The sequence below is a fragment of the Oncorhynchus tshawytscha genome, linkage group LG11, assembly GCF_018296145.1.
Source record: "Oncorhynchus tshawytscha isolate Ot180627B linkage group LG11, Otsh_v2.0, whole genome shotgun sequence".
NCBI lineage: Eukaryota > Metazoa > Chordata > Actinopteri > Salmoniformes > Salmonidae > Oncorhynchus > Oncorhynchus tshawytscha.
The window spans coordinates 50,875,310-50,892,669 of NC_056439.1; the positions used below are offsets into that span (position 1 = coordinate 50,875,310).

At 40.7% G+C, this 17,360-nt stretch overlaps 2 long non-coding RNA genes across 4 annotated transcripts; both read left to right on the forward strand.

The window, feature by feature from the left end:
- Positions 1 to 40: 40 nt before the first annotated feature.
- Positions 41 to 2,347, forward strand: LOC121847746. 2 transcript variants are annotated; one of them, XR_006084598.1, is made up of 3 exons: positions 41 to 390; positions 562 to 652; positions 1,754 to 2,347. It is a non-coding gene; the product is annotated as an uncharacterized LOC121847746 (long non-coding RNA). The 2 variants fall into 2 exon arrangements; XR_006084597.1 differs by having other exon boundaries at positions 42 to 390; positions 559 to 652.
- A 9,591-nt stretch (positions 2,348 to 11,938) lies between these two features.
- LOC112241383 lies at positions 11,939 to 15,271 on the forward strand. Of its 2 annotated transcripts, none has more exons than XR_006084595.1 (3): positions 11,939 to 13,284; positions 13,450 to 13,543; positions 14,596 to 15,271. It is a non-coding gene; the product is annotated as an uncharacterized LOC112241383 (long non-coding RNA). The 2 variants fall into 2 exon arrangements; XR_006084596.1 differs by having other exon boundaries at positions 13,453 to 13,543.
- The last annotated feature ends 2,089 nt before the right edge of the window (positions 15,272 to 17,360 follow it).

Below are 17,360 nucleotides of genomic sequence, written 5' to 3' on the forward strand. Positions count from 1 at the left end.
TTTTTTTTTTTTTTATCAGTGGGCTATTTTGGGTTTTTTTACTGTTCCTTTTTTTTTTTGTGGAAAGATTCAGAGACTGTATCCAGACCTGCCTTACTGTTACCAATATATTCCTTTTTTGAACAGGGAGTTATTCTACCGTAAACTAAGATTATTTTTATGTATTTTTTTTTTTTTTAAGGATACTTCCACTGACATTCTTAGAGCTGTCATTTTATTGTGAGGAACTGCAGTTCGATCGGAATAGTTTTTCTGTTTTTGTCCTCTGTTTTGTGAGTGACCCTCTCACTCAGTCAACTCGTCTCAGTGCACAAGTCTCCTCTTCTCCAGACACCGCGTATGAATCAGAATCCGTAGCTAGTTGTGACACGTGAGCCTCTGGATGAAAAGGTATGCAAGTCATTTGTTTTTTATGAGGGGGGGGGTAAATTATGTTAACATTTTAAGAATTCATAGAATCTGACTGGTGCCAATAGCATTCAGGTCAACACTTAAAGGAATGTGAATTAGCTGTAATTGCTTGGTCTGATATCTTCATACACGTGTTTGTGTTTCCAGCAGAGTATCCCTAAAGCAGCGTGGTCGTATCAGCCCCCCATGTTGGACTAAACACTTTCAACTCTACACAAGTGAAAACCCCAAATCCCTAAAGGTGTGTTAAATCCCTAAATATTATTTTAAGAATCAGAATTTTTTTTTTTACAATTTTGCTGAGACAGGCAGCCCACATTCTGAATTTGTTTTCTTTAGTAATTGGTCTCTTGACTAATCAGATCAGCTTTGAAAAAGATCTGATGTGATTGGTCAAAATGTAAATTAATGGAACATTTATCAGAATTGGGCTGCCTGCCTCAACGCAAACATTGTGGCTTAGAAGAATAGCTTATTGGGGATGTCAACGTTATCCAATTATTATACTGTATGTGGAGTGGACATCACTGTGATTAACACTGGCACTAAACACTGTGATTAACACTGGCACTAAACACTATGATTAACACTGGAACTAAACACTATGATTAACACTGGAACTAAACACTGTGATTAACACTGGGACTAAACACTGTGATTAACACTGGAACTAAACACTGTGATTAACACTGGAACTAAACACTGTGATTAACACTGGACTAAACACTGTGATTAACACTGGAACTAAACACTGTGATTAACACTGGCACTAAACACTGTGATTACTGTGATTAACACTGGAACTAAACACTGTGATTAACACTGGCACTAAACACTGATTAACACTGGATTACTAAACACTGTGATTAACACTGGCACTAAACACTGTGAAACACTGGAACTAAACACTGATTAACACTGGAACTAAACACTGAAACACTGGCACTAAACACTATGATTAACACTGGAACTAAACACTGTGATTAACACTGGAACTAAACACTGTGATTAACACTGTGATTAACACTGTGATTAACACTGGAACTAAACACTGTGATTAACACTGGCACTAATCACACAGTGTAGCCTAGTGGTTAGAGTGTTGGACTAGTAACCGAAAGGTTGCAAGTTCAAATCCCAGAGCTGACAAGGTACAAAATCTGTCGTTCTGCCCCCTGAACAGGCAGTTAACCCATTGTTCCCTGGTAGGCCGTCATTGAAAATAAGAATTTGTTCTTAACTGACTTGCCTAGTTAAATAAAGGTACAAATAAATATATATATAATATTTAACCACCTACGGAAAGTTGATTGCATCATTTCTCTCTTCATTTTATTCACAGATCCTCTATTTGCCATACCAGAGGGACATGATGTCTGACTCCTTCCTCAACATGTGGACCTGCCCTGAGGATGTTGGACATCACTGTTACACCTTCAGCCTTGTTGATTTCCTGTCAGACTGGTTGTTTTTCAACTCCATTACACGGACGGACTGACCTGAACTTTTACCAGAACAGGAACACAATGTTCAACAGACTCTCCTCACCAGTGTACTGACTACTGAGACTGGTCGTCTTTGAACTCAAGAGGAACACAATGTTCAACAGACTCCCTCCTCACCAGTGGACTGACTACTGAGACTGGTTGTGAGGTCACAGGAAATAGAGTGATCTGTTCGGAGGGATGCAGGTTTGTAATCCTGATTTAGATGATGGTTATAAGGAGAGTTCAGGTCGTAACCAGTCCACTGAGATGAATGTAGATGTCTACACCCTGGCCAATATAAAAGGCTTTGGAGAGGTAATGTAAAGTTTCCAAGGCGGTAAAATAATCCCTGATTGTGTTAAATAATGTATTACATTCCCTTCATTACATTTCCTACATCACATTTTGGAAATACAATGGTCATTAAAAAATAAAATTAAAAAAATCTGCATTTACACTGTTTGGCATTTTTGTGGTGGAGGGTTTTTTTGTGCATCTTAAGAGTGGAAACCCTATGTGATTGGCTCTTTCAACATTTCATCTAGCCTATCAGTGGGTATGTTTTGTCACTTTGCTTTGTTACACCACGATCGTTTGAGTTTTATGTTAATTCTAGTCTGGCAACAGGTTCTCCGGCTGAAATCAAATGAGATCTCCTGGGGCCAGTTTCTCAGACGTAGATAAATCTTAAATAATGATGTTCAATGGAGATTCCCCGTTGTGAAGTGTGTTTTATAGGCCTGATACACTGGACAGTCATTAGTGCAGGGCATTAGAGGCTCTTGTTTATGATCAATGAAACCCAGCCATGGTGTGTGTAGGTCCCTCAGGGTTGGGCTGAATTTGAATTGAACCCAGCCATGGTGTGTGTAGGTCCCTCAGGGTTGGGCTGAATTTGAATTGAACCCAGCCATGGTGTGTGTAGGTCCCTCAGGGTTGGGCTGAATTTGAATTGAACCCAGCCATGGTGTGTGTAGGTCCCTCAGGGTTGGGCTGAATTTGAATTGAACCCAGCCATGGTGTGTGAGGTCCCTCAGGGTTGGGCTGAATTTGAATTGAACCCAGCCATGGTGTGACTAGGTCCTCAGGGTTGGGCTGACCATTTGAAAACCCAGCCATGGTGTGACTAGCCTCAGGGTTGACTAGCCAAAAATGACTTGAGCCTAGGTTTTTCCGCCTGAGTGACTAGCCTGAGTGACTAGCCTGAGTGACTAGCCTAAGTGACTAGCCTAAGTGACACATTGGAACATCCGGGTTAAGCGGGCGGGTGTTATAACGGAGCAGTAACGGTTACTAGCCTAAGTGACTAGCCTAAGTGACTAGCCTAAGTGACTAGTCCAACAAATTGCTGCAATGGAACAATTCACACTCCAATGTACGACTTTAACATATCGTCTGTCCAGAAGACGGCAGCAGAGATCACTATTATATAAAGAAAATTAACCAACTGTCACCACCAGGTGGTGACACAACCATTATCTAATTCACTAATGCGACCCTCAGTTCAGACAAAATAAATTGGTCCAGACGTTGCTGGAATAATCATTGACTGTCTTGTACCAACATCGTTTGCCCAAAAGATATCAATACATTCACGTGGGAGTTGGTCAATTAAAAATATCTCAATTGTACATGAGAAATTCAGAGTTTCCGCACTTCTGATCTCCTCCAATGGGTTTCGAGAAGGACGCGGAAGTCAATGAATGCAATTGAGATTCTCCCACTGACCCACACCCAAGCTAATTCATACTATCTTTTGGCCACACAATGGTGGTATAAGATTGTCAATGGTTTTCTCCAGCAACGTCTGAGCCATTTTATGTTGTCTGAACTGAGGGTTGCAAAATTCTCGCTAACTTTCCCAAAATTCCCAGAACTCCTGATTGGAAGATTTCCTTCTTACTCCCGATTTCAAATATACTTATGTAAATGTGATATTGCAAAGATTTCTAAAAATGTGTTTTTATTCTGTCATTATGGGGTATTTTGTTTAGATTGATGATGGAAAAATACTATTGAATCCATTTTAGAATTAGGCTGTAAGGTAACATCATCAAGGGGTCTGAATCCTTTCTGAAGCCACTGTAGATGTGTTCCTGACGCTCCTTGTTGATGTAAAATAAACATACTAAAAGTTAGGAGATATCTAATCAATGGAGGATGGAATTAAAATGATGTCATTAAAAGTTAGGCTACAACGACCAAGTGCCAACAGGTATACTGCTACTTGATATTCTGAATGGAGTGATTGTTATCTGTAGGATTTGAAAGCGCGTGCTCTGCAGCCTTAATTAGCCTAGCTAGCTAACGTTATCTAGCTTAACTAGCTTCTCCTCGTTTGATGCCGTCAAAGGGGCTTGCTAGAACGATACCTCTCTGTCTCCCTTTCGCTCTTTATCATCTCCGGTTTAATGAAGTAGTTTTTAAAAAAAAAATCTGCTGCTTCCCTCACATGGATCCGACCAGGTTTATACCTGGTCTCCTATATTTTAAACTTTTAATTTATGCATATCTGGTCTGCGTGGGAAAGCCCCAGGTCCGTTCGGAACAGGTCTCCTATATTTTAAACATATCTGTTCCGCGTGGGAAAGCCCCAGGTCCGTTCGGAACAGGTCCAACTTTTTTAGACCCATGAAGACCCCTAGCGTGTGTGCGCGTGCACAAGAAACATTTATGGGTCTAACCAGAGACACTGGTCTTGGGTTTGACACTACAAGCTTGGCACACCTGTATTTGGGGAGTTTCTCCCATTCTTCTCTGCAGATCCTCTCAAGCTCTGTCAGGTTGGATGGGGAGTGTTTCTGCACAGCTACAGTGGGGCAAAAACGTATTTAGTCAGCCACCAATTGTGCAAGTTCTCCCACTTAAAAAGATGAGAGAGGCCTGTAATTTTCATCATAGGTACACTTCAACTATGACAAACAAAATGAGGGAAAAAAAATCCAGAAAATCACATTGTAGGATTTTTAATGAATTAATTAGCAAATTATGGTGGAAAATAACACCATTGGTGGCTGACTAAATTTTATTTTATTTTCAGGTCTCTCCAGCGATGTTCGATTGGGTTCAGGTCCAGGCTCTGGCTGGGCCACTCAAGGACATTCAGAGACTTGTCCCGAAGCCACTCTTGTGTTGTCTTGTCTGTGTGCTTTGGGTCGTTGTCCTGTTGGATGGTGAACCTTCTCCCAAGTCTGAGGCCCTGAGCCGGTACCGGTACCCCTTGTATATAGCCTCCACATTGACTCTGTACCGGTACCCCCTGTATATAGCCTCCACATTGACTCAGTACCGGTTACCCCTGTATGTAGCCTCCACATTGACTCTGTACCGGTACCCCCTGTATATAGCCTCCACATTGACTCTATACCAGTACCCCCTGTATATAGCCTCCACATTGACTCTGTACCAGTACCCCCTGTATATAGCCTCCACATTGACTCTGTACCAGTACCCCCTGTATATAGCCTCCACATCAACATTGAGTGGCTGCTGCCAACACACTGACACCGACACAGACTCAACTCCAGCCACTTTAATAATGGGAATTGATGGAAAATTATGTAAATATATCACTAGCCACTTTAAACAATGCTACCTTATATAATGTTACTTACCCTACATTATTCATCTCATATGCATACGTATATACTGTACTCTATATCATCGACTGCATCCTTATGTAATACATGTATCACTAGCCACTTTAACTATGCCACTTTGTTTACATACTCATCTCATATGTATAAACTGTACTCGATACCATCTACTGTATCTTGCCTATGCTGCTCTGTACCATCACTCATTCATATATCCTTATGTACATATTCTTTATCCCCTTACACTGTGTATAAGACAGTAGTTTTGGAATTGTTAGTTACATTACTTGTTGGTTATTACTGCATTGTCGGAACTAGAAGCACAAGCATTTCGCTACACTCGCATTAACATCTGCTAACCATGTGTATGTGACAAATAAAATTCGATTTGATTTGACATTGACTCTGTACCGGTACCCCCTGTATATAGCCTCCACATTGACTCTCTACCAGTACCCCCTGTATATAGCCTCCACATTGACTCTGTACCGGTACCCCCTGTATATAGCCTCCACATTGACTCTGTACCGGTACCCCCTGTATATAGTCTCGCTATTGTTATTTTACTGCTGCTATTACTTTTATTTTATTTTTTTACTTATCTATTTTTTACTTAACACTTATTTTTCTTAACTTCTTAAAGCATTGTTGGTTAGGGGCTTGTATTCAGCATTTCACTGTAAGGTCTACACGTGTTGTATTCAGCATTTCACTGTAAGGTCTACTACACCTGTTGTATTCAGCATTTCACTGGAAGGTCTACACGTGTTGTATTCAGCATTTCACTGTAAGGTCTACACATGTTGTATTCAGCATTTCACTGTAAGGTCTACACGTGTTGTATTCAGCATTTCACTGTGAGGTCTACTACACCTGTTGTATTCAGCATTTCACTCTAAGGTCTACTACACCTGTTGTATTCAGCATTTCACTGTAAGGTCTACTACACCTGTTGTATCCAGTATTTCACTGTGAGGTCTACTACACCTGTTGTATTCAGCATTTCACTGTAAGGTCTACTACACCTGTTGTATTCAGCATTTCACTGTAAGGTCTACTACACCTGTTGTATTCAGCATTTCACTGTAAGGTCTACTACACGTGTTGTATTCAGCATTTCACTGTAAGGTCTACTACACGTGTTGTATTCAGCATTTCACTGTAAGGTCTACACGTGTTGTATTCAGCATTTCACTGTGAGGTCTACATGTGTTGTATTCAGCATTTCACTGTAAGGTCTACTACACCTGTTGTATTCAGCATTTCACTGTAAGGTCTACTACACATGTTGTATTCAGCATTTCACTGTAAGGTCTACACGTGTTGTATTCAGCATTTCACTGTAAGGTCTACTACACCTGTTGTATTCAGCATTTCACTCTAAGGTCTACTACACGTGTTGTATTTGACGCATGCTATTTGATTTCCTGCCAGACTGGTCATCTTTGAACTCTATTCCATGACCTTTGTTGTGTCTTGTTTTTATTTATTCATTATTATAATTCAATAATTTTTTTAAATCATTTGTTCTGTAAAGTCTGTTGAGACATGGTGAAATACACCTGACATAAAAAGTAGTGGCCACCAGGCTAATGCCCTGCGTGTCTGGTCGGTAACCGGCCTTGCTGCTATGTCAGGGGTCCCTAAACTTTTTCTGCAAATGACCCCAAGTTGACACTAGAAAATGCAGGGGACCCTATTTGGAAAAATGTGAACCCCTTGGTAATGCAGGTAGCTTAGAGGTTAAGAGCATTGGGCCAGTAACCGAATCCCCTAGCAGGATCAGGGGGGGGGGGATTAAACATGGCCGACTAGGTAACACATCTGCCAAGGTACATTTGAGCAAGGCACTTAATCCTAATTGTTCCTGTAAATCGCTCTGGATAAGAGTGTCTGCAAAATGACTAAAATGTCAATGTCAGCGCTGCTTGTTCATATTATAATTCACTCAATTGTAGGTGCAGCAGCCTGTACCAGCACACACAATGACGTGAACGTGCATTCTAATAGTGTAAAAAGCCCTTACTTGAAACTAAAAGGTTGTATTCTATACCCATTTGGAGAGAAACAAGTACTTCGATTTGTTTGATAAAAGAAATATAAATATCAACTTCTGTCCATAGCTGTACTCCTTTCTAGCCAAGACCAAATCGCATGGCGAAAGAATAAGGAATATGACATCACTTCCGCCTGTACTTCCTGGAGCCACAACCCTCAGACGTCGACTTCAAAACGCTTCCGTAAAATATTCCACTCCGGTGCGTACTGCTACGTTTTCAGTGTACTAGCTAGTATACGACGCTTTTGGAGATATTTTTCAACATTTATCTAAATAGAATGAAGGCCAAGGGATTTGCAGTTACCCATCACCTGTAAAGGTAAAGCGTTAGTTAGCAGGTTACGGACAACTAACCTAGTTCTTTTACTCGCCATTTCGGTAAGAGCTACGACCCGAAATTATTTTAATAGCAGGTTAGGAGGGCAGTTTTGCCATCCCTAATTATTTTTCATAACCTTAACCAAATTGTCCTAACCTGCTACATTGATTCTCATAACCCTTTGCGTAATACTTTGTACTAATCTGCTACGAAAAAGTAACTTCCGGTCGTAACTGTATCGAAGTGTCGCGAAGAGTGTTTCTCATGGTTAGATAGCTACATCTCCAAATACGATGTAGGCATTTGGCTAGGTAATTTATATAGTGGAAATTACATTATATGTCTAGTTCATGTGGAGAGGAATGTCATCGGGGAGTTTTTGATTACTTTGTCTTTGTAGAGACATTGGTGCAAAATGGATGTTGACGTTAAACTAGAGGAAGATGAGAGGGAGATATCCCATACAGTAATTTGGTCTGATTCAACATTGTCAGAAAACACAGAAACAGGTTACCATGTGGGTTTACTGAAAGAGCATTCACATGTACCTCCCATCAGTCCCCAAACAACAAGCCACGGGCAGATTTTACGTATTTTTCCTGAAATGACCGGAGCAAGTGATGGGGAGAACAGGGCTGTCAAAGTGGTTTATTTCTGTAAAGATCAAGATACCATCGGCACATCTGAAGGGAATTCAATCAAAGAGCAGTCATGGCATTTAGCACCGTCCAGTGATATTCTGACAGGACATGCATCCACTTTCAGTGGTTATTTTGAAGCTCAAATCAACCCAACTTCACAGGTTTCTAGCCAAACACAGACCAATAATAAATTGCCCTCTGACAATGTTAATATCCCAAGCCCTAGTACTGCCATTCATTCTGTGCTAACCTCACCTGCTACAGAAAACGACTGTAATTTAGGTGTATCTACTAGGCCTATTCTTCCAGAATATTGTGAGCCATTGAACTTTCCCTCTGATGAAGAGGAAGACTACAATGCCAATTTAAGTCCAAGACTACAATGCCGGAAAACATTAGAGGATAAATGGATACGTCAGTGTCGTGGCAGTTACTCAAGACCCAACCTAAGAACGTTTGGGAGATATCGGAAAGATCCATACGTCAAGTGCAAGGAAATTGGTGTAGATTTCCATGTTGGATCTGGAGCGAAACAGAAACTGAATTTGCATTTACTGACAGTTGGTGTAATGCTTGAGGTGTCAGAATATGCTAGAAACATTAATAGATCTCGCCCTCATGTTATCTTTGATATTCTAGATTACAACTTTGTTCTTGGTGTACAAAATGAACAACAATATGACTTTTCAAACAGGGTAGAAAAGAAATTAAAAGAAATGCTGAAGATGCGTTCTAAGAGAACACCTGAGTGGTTAACAGAGGTTTTTGACCTTCCTGATCCAAAGACAGTTACAGTTTTGGTATACTCCCTTAAATGGGCACAGTTCTATTTGCAAAACAGCTTGTCAAATCCTACACCTTTTGACATTTGCATAAAGGAGGAGCCTGTTGTGGGCCTGATCTCTCCTCTGCATGTGGCGACTGAGAGCTTCTCCACTGAGACAGATGTGACACGGTGTGCTGATGAGACGGCAATCCTTGGCCCTGAAAATGGACGTAATGATACCTGCACAAAGTATGAGCCTTATATGGGCATCGTCCGTCCTCAACATGTCCAGACGGAAACCTTCCCAACTCAGACAGATATAACAATGGATCAATCCTTCATGATGCCCACTGTAGAAGAAGCATTGAGGGAACTCTACCCAATCTGTAAGGGAAAAGGACTTGACCTTGTTGTGAAATCAAAATATGGGAAAAATAAGAAACTTGACTTGCATCTATTGACCAGAGATGTAATGTTTGAATTGGCTGATTTTGCCTCACTAGTGTGTGGAAATTGGAAGCAGGTTGTGTGTGAGTTTCTCGAGCATAATTTTGATTTGGATTTAAAAAGTGGGAAAACTGAGCTGGCCGAAGATATTATGGGAAGGTTAAAAGCAGTTTTACAGCGCAAGACGGGTACAAACGGTACATGGAGATTGGGACTTGAAAATGAAGCTTTCTTAAAGAAGTCACGCAAACGAAAGAACCCTGCGGAGATGTCCACTAACCAGAAGGTCACTACAGCATCACTTGAGCCGAAATACCAAATGAAAGAAGTATCAAAAAGGAGGAGATTGAATTTAATGAGCAAGAAGAAAGACATGGACATGTTAGTAACCAAGGAGACCGAGGGAGGCCATTTCTCTGAAGTAGTACAAATAGAACCTCATCTTGTCAAAATAGAGAGAATCTCTGATGAGACTGACCTTGCACTTTGTACTGACGAAACAAAGCAAATTGTCGTTACCAACTTGGACCAATCAAATGTGACGTCTCACACCAAAAATATGGTGAAAGCCAAAGCGTGCTACCCACTCTGTGAGGAAATGGGTCTGGACCTTGATGTCACATCCAAACCATCTAAAAAGAAACTGGAATTGAATTTACTGACAAACGGTGTAATATTTGAGGTGCATAAATATGCTAGGATAAAATCCAATCCTAAAAAAAAAAAAAAAAAAAGTGGGTGCATTCTCTTTGATATTCTAAAATACAATTTTGATCTTAGTTTGCAAAATCAGAGACGTAATCTAATTCCACTGCATATTTGCTGTAAAGTGAAACGAATGGTTCAGAAACACAAATCTGAGCTCATGAGAAAAAGAGCAGTCTCAAAAGAGGTGTTCATAATACCGAGTGTGATTAAAAGACAAGCAAAAACAAATGTGCTTTCAGATTATTTTCCTGAAAAAATATGGAACAAAACGCAAGGCTGGTTTATCCTCATCATGGTAAAGACACTATCTCTGTGGAGACAGCTGAAACAGTCTCCACTGATGAAGCAGCGATGCTTGACCGGGATAATGGACCTGCTGAGATCTGCATAAAGGAGGAGGAGGTGTCAGATCTTTACTCTGAGGTCAAACAGGTTTATTTCTGCAAAGACCAAGATACCGTCAGAACATCTGAAGAGCATTTGATCAAAGATGAATCATGGCATGAATCAACACCCAGTAATATTCCGACTGGAAATGTATTCAGCCTTCCACAGGCACCACTACCAGCTGCAGAAAGTGGTCCTTTCAGAAGTAAAACCGAGCCAACTTCACAGATATAACCAGACGGTCCAATGCAGAATCACTCGAGACAAAATACCATAGACTTGACAGAAGTAACCAGGGGAAAAAAGGGATTTAATGAGGATAAATACATGTTTATAGCCAAGAAGGAAAAGAAAGTTGTCAGACAAGTAGAACCTCATTGAGATGAGATGGATCTGCCAGGGAAAAGAAAAGCACTTCCTTTACTTCCTGACTGAGATCTCAGGGGGGGTAGATACAAGATGGAAAGAAAAGTCTGATCTGCTCGCAGCTGAAAAAAAAAAAGAGAAAAAGATTGATATTGTTTTATGTGATGAAGTGCAACACGAGGTGGATTCTTACCGAAGTTTCAAAATGCTTTGTAGTCGAGACTCTGGTTCTGAGAAGAAATGCTAACAAATCCTTGCTGGATACAGATCAGGGGGCTATTGAAAATCGGCAAAAGTCAAATTCCCTCAGTTCAAGAAGACGACTCGTACCTGGGAATGGCTCTGGACTAATTACAAAACAACTGTTTAAAATCACTGCAGAAAGCAGAGACAACAAGAGTTTTGCCAAAAGGAAGAAGGGCTGTTGATCACTTGTGTGGTAGAGAGAAACACCCAGAATCAGTCTGGACAGGATGGAGCTTCAGTCTGGACAGGATGGAGCTGGACAGGATGGAGTTTTAGTCTGGACAGGATGGAGCTGTAGTTTTAGTCTGGACAGGATGGAGTTTTAGTCTGGACAGGATGGAGTTGGAGCTTCAGTCTGGACAGGATGGAGCTTCAGTCTGGACAGGATGGAGCTTCAGTCTGGACAGGATGGAGCTTCAGTCTGGACAGGATGGAGCTTCAGTCTGGACAGGAGGATGTAGCTAACTGTGGAAAACCAGAAAGTGACTGATACAGGATGTACAATGACAAATCAATGACCAGATTGGCAACCAGCTCCAGCTACTCAGCATCACTCTGACTATTTGTGCTGGTTGGCTTCTGTCTCAGCTGTAGGGAGGACATTGTGTTTTAAAGTCTTCTCTTTCTGTCCTGAAGTAGGTCTACCTGCTTAATACACACAGACCTTCATATAGGTAAAGCAAAGGCTATGACTTAACTCTACCTTCATATATTGGGCTGCCTTTATCACAATAGTTTCACAGTTTAAAAACGTGTGTTTTCAAATGACTGTATGCTACATTGATCTTTGGATCACACTTGGAATGTGAAAGGTTTCCTAGTGTTAGTTTTAGGTCTCCCTGAAGTCCGTAGACTTCCACTCTATTAGTCACCCTAGAACACAGTCAACGAGCCTAACGGAGATGTGTATTCATTAGGGATATACTGTAGCTAAATGTTTAATGGAGGGCTGCGCAGCGTTTCTTGGACCAATTCAGAAATTGGTACACAAGGAGGAGTAACACTAGTATTTTTAGGATTAAGTGAAAATAGGGAGACAATGTATTTGTATTCAGGGTTTAGTCTTTGAATCGTGGATTTGTGCAGATTCCCTTGGCCTTCCTTCCTGTTTAACTGTTGATGTCTGGTCTTGCTGTAGAGACTGAATACAGCAGGATTATTGCTGGACTTTTTTGTTTTCTTAACTATTTTACAACGTATTCATTGACGAAACGAACTCCACTACAAATACAAGCCTCTACAGAAGAACCTCTGGTCCTTTTTTTGTTAGAAATAAAAAGACAAAGATGTTTTATTTTCTAAGAGTATGTAGTAGAAGCATTAGTGAAATAACCTACTATGATGGATCATATTTTTTATTTTTTTATCAGTGGGCTATTTTGTTTTTTTTTGTTCCTTTTTTTGTGGAAAGATTCAGAGACTGTATCCAGACCTGCCTTACTGTTACAATATATTCCTTTTTTGTGGAAAGATTCAGAGACTGTATCCAGACCTGCCTTACTGTTACCAATATATTCCTTTTTTTGTGGAAAGATTCAGAGACTGTATCCAGACCTGCCTTACTGTTACAATATGTTCCTTTTTTGAACAGGGAGTTATTCTACCGTAAACTAAGATTATTTTTACGTATTATTTTTTTAAGGATACTTCCACTGACATTCTTAGAGCTGTCATTTTATTGTGAGGAACTGCAGTTCGATCGGAATAGTTTTTCTGTTTTTGTCCTCTGTTTTGTGAGTGACCCTCTCCCTCAGTCAACTCGTCTCAGTGCACAAGTCTCCCCTTCTCCAGACACCGCGTATGAATCAGAATCCGTAGCTAGTTGTGACACGTGAGCCTCTGGATGAAAAGGTATGCAAGTCATTTGTTTTTTATGAGGGGGGTAAATTATGTTAACATTTTAAGAATTCATAGAATCTGACTGGTGCCAATAGCATTCAGGTCAACACTTAAAGGAATGTGAATTAGCTGTAATTGCTTGGTCTGATATCTTCATACACGTGTTTGTGTTTCCAGCAGAGTATCCCTAAAGCAGCGTGGTCGTATCAGCCCCCCATGTTGGACTAAACACTTTCAACTCTACACAAGTGAAAACCCCAATTCCCTAAAGGTGTGTTAAATCCCTAAATATTATTTTTAAGAATCAGAATTTTTTTGTACAATTTTGCTGCCTTGAGACAGGCAGCCCAATTCTGAATTTGTTTTCTTCAGTAATTGGTCTTTTGACCAATCAGATCAGCTTTGAAAAAGATCTGATGTGATTGGTCAAAATGTAAATTAATGGAACATTTATCAGAATTGGGCTGCCTGCCTCAACGCAAACATTGTGGCTTAGAAGAATAGCTTATTGGGGATGTCAACATTATCCAATTATTATACTGTATGTGGAGTGGACATCACTGTGATTAACACTGGCACAAAACACTGATTAACACTGATTAACACTGGCACTAAACACTGTGATTAACACTGGCACTAAACACTGATTAACACTGGAACTAAACACTGTGATTAACACTGGCACTAAACACTGTGATTAACACTGGAACTAAACACTGTGATTAACACTGGAACTAAACACTGTGATTAACACTGGAACTAAACACTGATTAACACTGTGATTAACACTGGAACTAAACACTGTGATTAACACTGGAACTAAACACTATGATTAACACTGGACTAAACACTGTGATTAACACTGGAACTAAACACTAATTAACACTGGATTAACACTGGATTAACTGGAAAAACACTGATTAACACTGATTAACACTGGCACTAATCACTGATTAACACTGGAACTAAACACTATGATTAACACTGGAACTAAACACTGTGATTAACACTGGCACTAAACACTGTGATTAACACTGTGATTAACACTGGCACTAATCACACAGTGTAGCCTAGTGGTTAGAGTGTTGGACTAGTAACCGAAAGGTTGCAAGTTCAAATCCCAGAGCTGACAAGGTACAAAATCTGTCGTTCTGCCCCCTGAACAGGCAGTTAACCCATTGTTCCCCGGTAGGCCGTCATTGAAAATAAGAATTTGTTCTTAACTGACTTGCCTAGTTAAATAAAGGTACAAATAAATATATATATAATATTTAACCACCTACGGAAAGTTGATTGCATCATTTCTCTCCATTTTATTCACAGATCCTCTATTTGCCATACTAGAGGGACATGAAGTCTGACTCCTTCCTCAACATGTGGACCTGCCCTGAGGATGTTGGACATCACTGTTACACCTTCAGCCTTGTTGATTTCCTGTCAGACTGGTTGTTTTTTAACTCCATTACACGGACGGACTGACCTGAACTTTTACCAGAACAGGAACACAATGTTCAACAGACTCTCCTCGCCAGTGGACTGACTACTGAGACTGGTCGTCTTTGAACTCAAGAGGAACACAATGTTCAACAGACTCTCCTCACCAGTGGACTGACTACTGAGACTGGTCGTCTTTGAACTCAAGAGGAACACAATGTTCAACAGACTCTCCTCACCAGTGGACTGACTACTCAGACTGGTTGTGAGGTCACAGGAAATAGAGTGATCTGTTAGGAGGGATGCAGCATTGTAATCCTGATTTAGATGATGGTTATAAGGAGAGTTCAGGTCGTAACCAGTCCACTGAGATGAATGTAGATGTCTACACCCTGGCCAATATAAAAGGCTTTGGAGAGGTAATGTAAAGTGTCCAAGGCGGTAAAATAATCCCTGATTGTATTAAATAATGTATTACATTCCCTTCATTACATTTCCTACATCACATTTTGGAAATACAATGGTCATTAAAAAATAAAATTAAAAAATCTGCATTTACACTGTTTGGCATTTTTGTGGTGGAGGGTTTTTTTGTGCATCTTAAGAGTGGAAACCCTATGTGATTGGCTCTTTCAACATTTCATCTAGCCTATCAGTGGGTATGTTTTGTCACTTTGCTTTGTTACACCACGATCGTTTGAGTTTTATGTTAATTCTAGTCTGGCAACAGGTTCTCCGGCTGAAATCAAATGAGATCTCCTGCGGCCAGTTTCTCAGACGTAGATAAATCTTAAATAATGATGTTCAATGGAGATTCCCCATTGTGAAGTGTGTTTTATAGGCCTGACACTACACTGGACATTAGAGGCTCATTCAATGTGCAGGGCATTAGAGCCATGGTGTGTGTAGGTCTCTTGTTTATGATCAATGAAACCCAGCCATGGTGTGTGTAGGTCCCTCAGGGTTGGGCTGAATTTGAATTGAACCCAGCCCTCAGGGTGGGCTGTTTGAATGAACCCAGCCATGGTGTGTGTAGGTTCAGGGTTGGGCTGAATTTGAATTGAACCCAGCCATGGTGTGTGGGCTGGGTTGGGCTGAATTTGAATTGAACCCAGCCATGGTGTGTGTAGGTCCCTCAGGGTTGGGCTGAATTTGAATTGAAGGCAGTCAATTCAGGAAGTTATCACAAATTGCTATATTAATTGGAGAGGAAAAAATGCATTTTCAATTCTTAATAAACTGAAAAGTAGAAGCTATTTATTTAAAAGGGTTTTCAATTTAAGACTTGTTTTATTCAAATAATTTCCTGAATTGACTGCTTTTAATTTGAATTGAGGCCAAACCTGGTGACCAGCATGACATAACTGGTTCTATAGGATTCGTTGTGCAGCTCAGACCCAGGAACACTTGGCAGTGTGTTTTCTGCTAATGCCAACAAAAAAACGTTAAACTATATTTACATGACTCCTGCAGGAACATCTTTGCGGTTAACGAGCGCAAACCCAGTAATAACGTCGTTCAGCAGTAACTTCAAAACACCGCTATCACTCGATCCTTGTTGGAAATGTTTTGAGATGGGCCACCAGAGTGTCGCAGCGGTCTCATGCCCCGTGTACATTTATTCCCAGGCTGTGCCATAACCGGCCGTGGCCGGGAGTCCCATAGGACGGCGCACAATTGGCCCAGCGTCGTCCGGGTTTGGTCGTTGGGGCTTTAATTGGCTCATCGCGCTTGTGGCAGGCCGGGTGCCTGCCTGAGTTGAGTTGAACGGTGTTTCCTCCGACACATTGGTGCGGCTGGCTTCCGGGTTAAGCGGGCGGGTGTTAAGGAGAGCGGTTAGATGGATCATGTTTCGGAGGAAGCATGACTTCGCCTCTCCCGAGCCTGTTTGGAAGTTGCAGTGATGTGACAGAATTGAAAAAGGGGGTCAAATACAACAACAAAAAATGATTTGAGGTGTAGGTTTTTCCGTCTGAGTGACTAGTCCAACAAATTGCTGCAATGGAACAATTCACACTCCAATGTACGACTTTAACATATCGTCTGTCCAGAAGACGGCAGCAGAGATCACTAGTATATAAAGAAAAAGAACCAACTGTCACCACCAGGTGGCGACACAACCATTATCTAATTCACTAATGCGACCCTCAGTTCAGACAAAATAAATTGGTCCAGACGTTGCTGGAATAATCATTGACTGTCTTGTACCAACATCGTTTGCCCAAAAGATATCAATACATTCACGTGGGAGTTGGTCAATTAAATATATCTCAATTGTACATGAGAAATTCAGAGTTTCCGCACTTCTGATCTCCTCCAATGGGTTTCGAGAAGGACGCGAGAAGTCAATGAATGCAATTGAGATTCTCCCACTGACCCACACCCAAGCTAATTCATACTATCTTTTGGCCACACGATGGTGGTATAAGATTGTCAATGGTTTTCTCCAGCAACGTCTGAGCCATTTTATGTTGTCTGAACTGAGGGTTGCAAAATTCCCGCTAACTTTCCCAAAATTCCCAGAACTCCTGATTGGAAGATTTCCTTCTTACTCCCGATTTCAAATATACTTATGTAAATGTGATATTGCAAAGATTTCTAAAAATGTGTTTTTATTCTGTCATTATGGGGTATTTTGTTTAGATTGATGATGG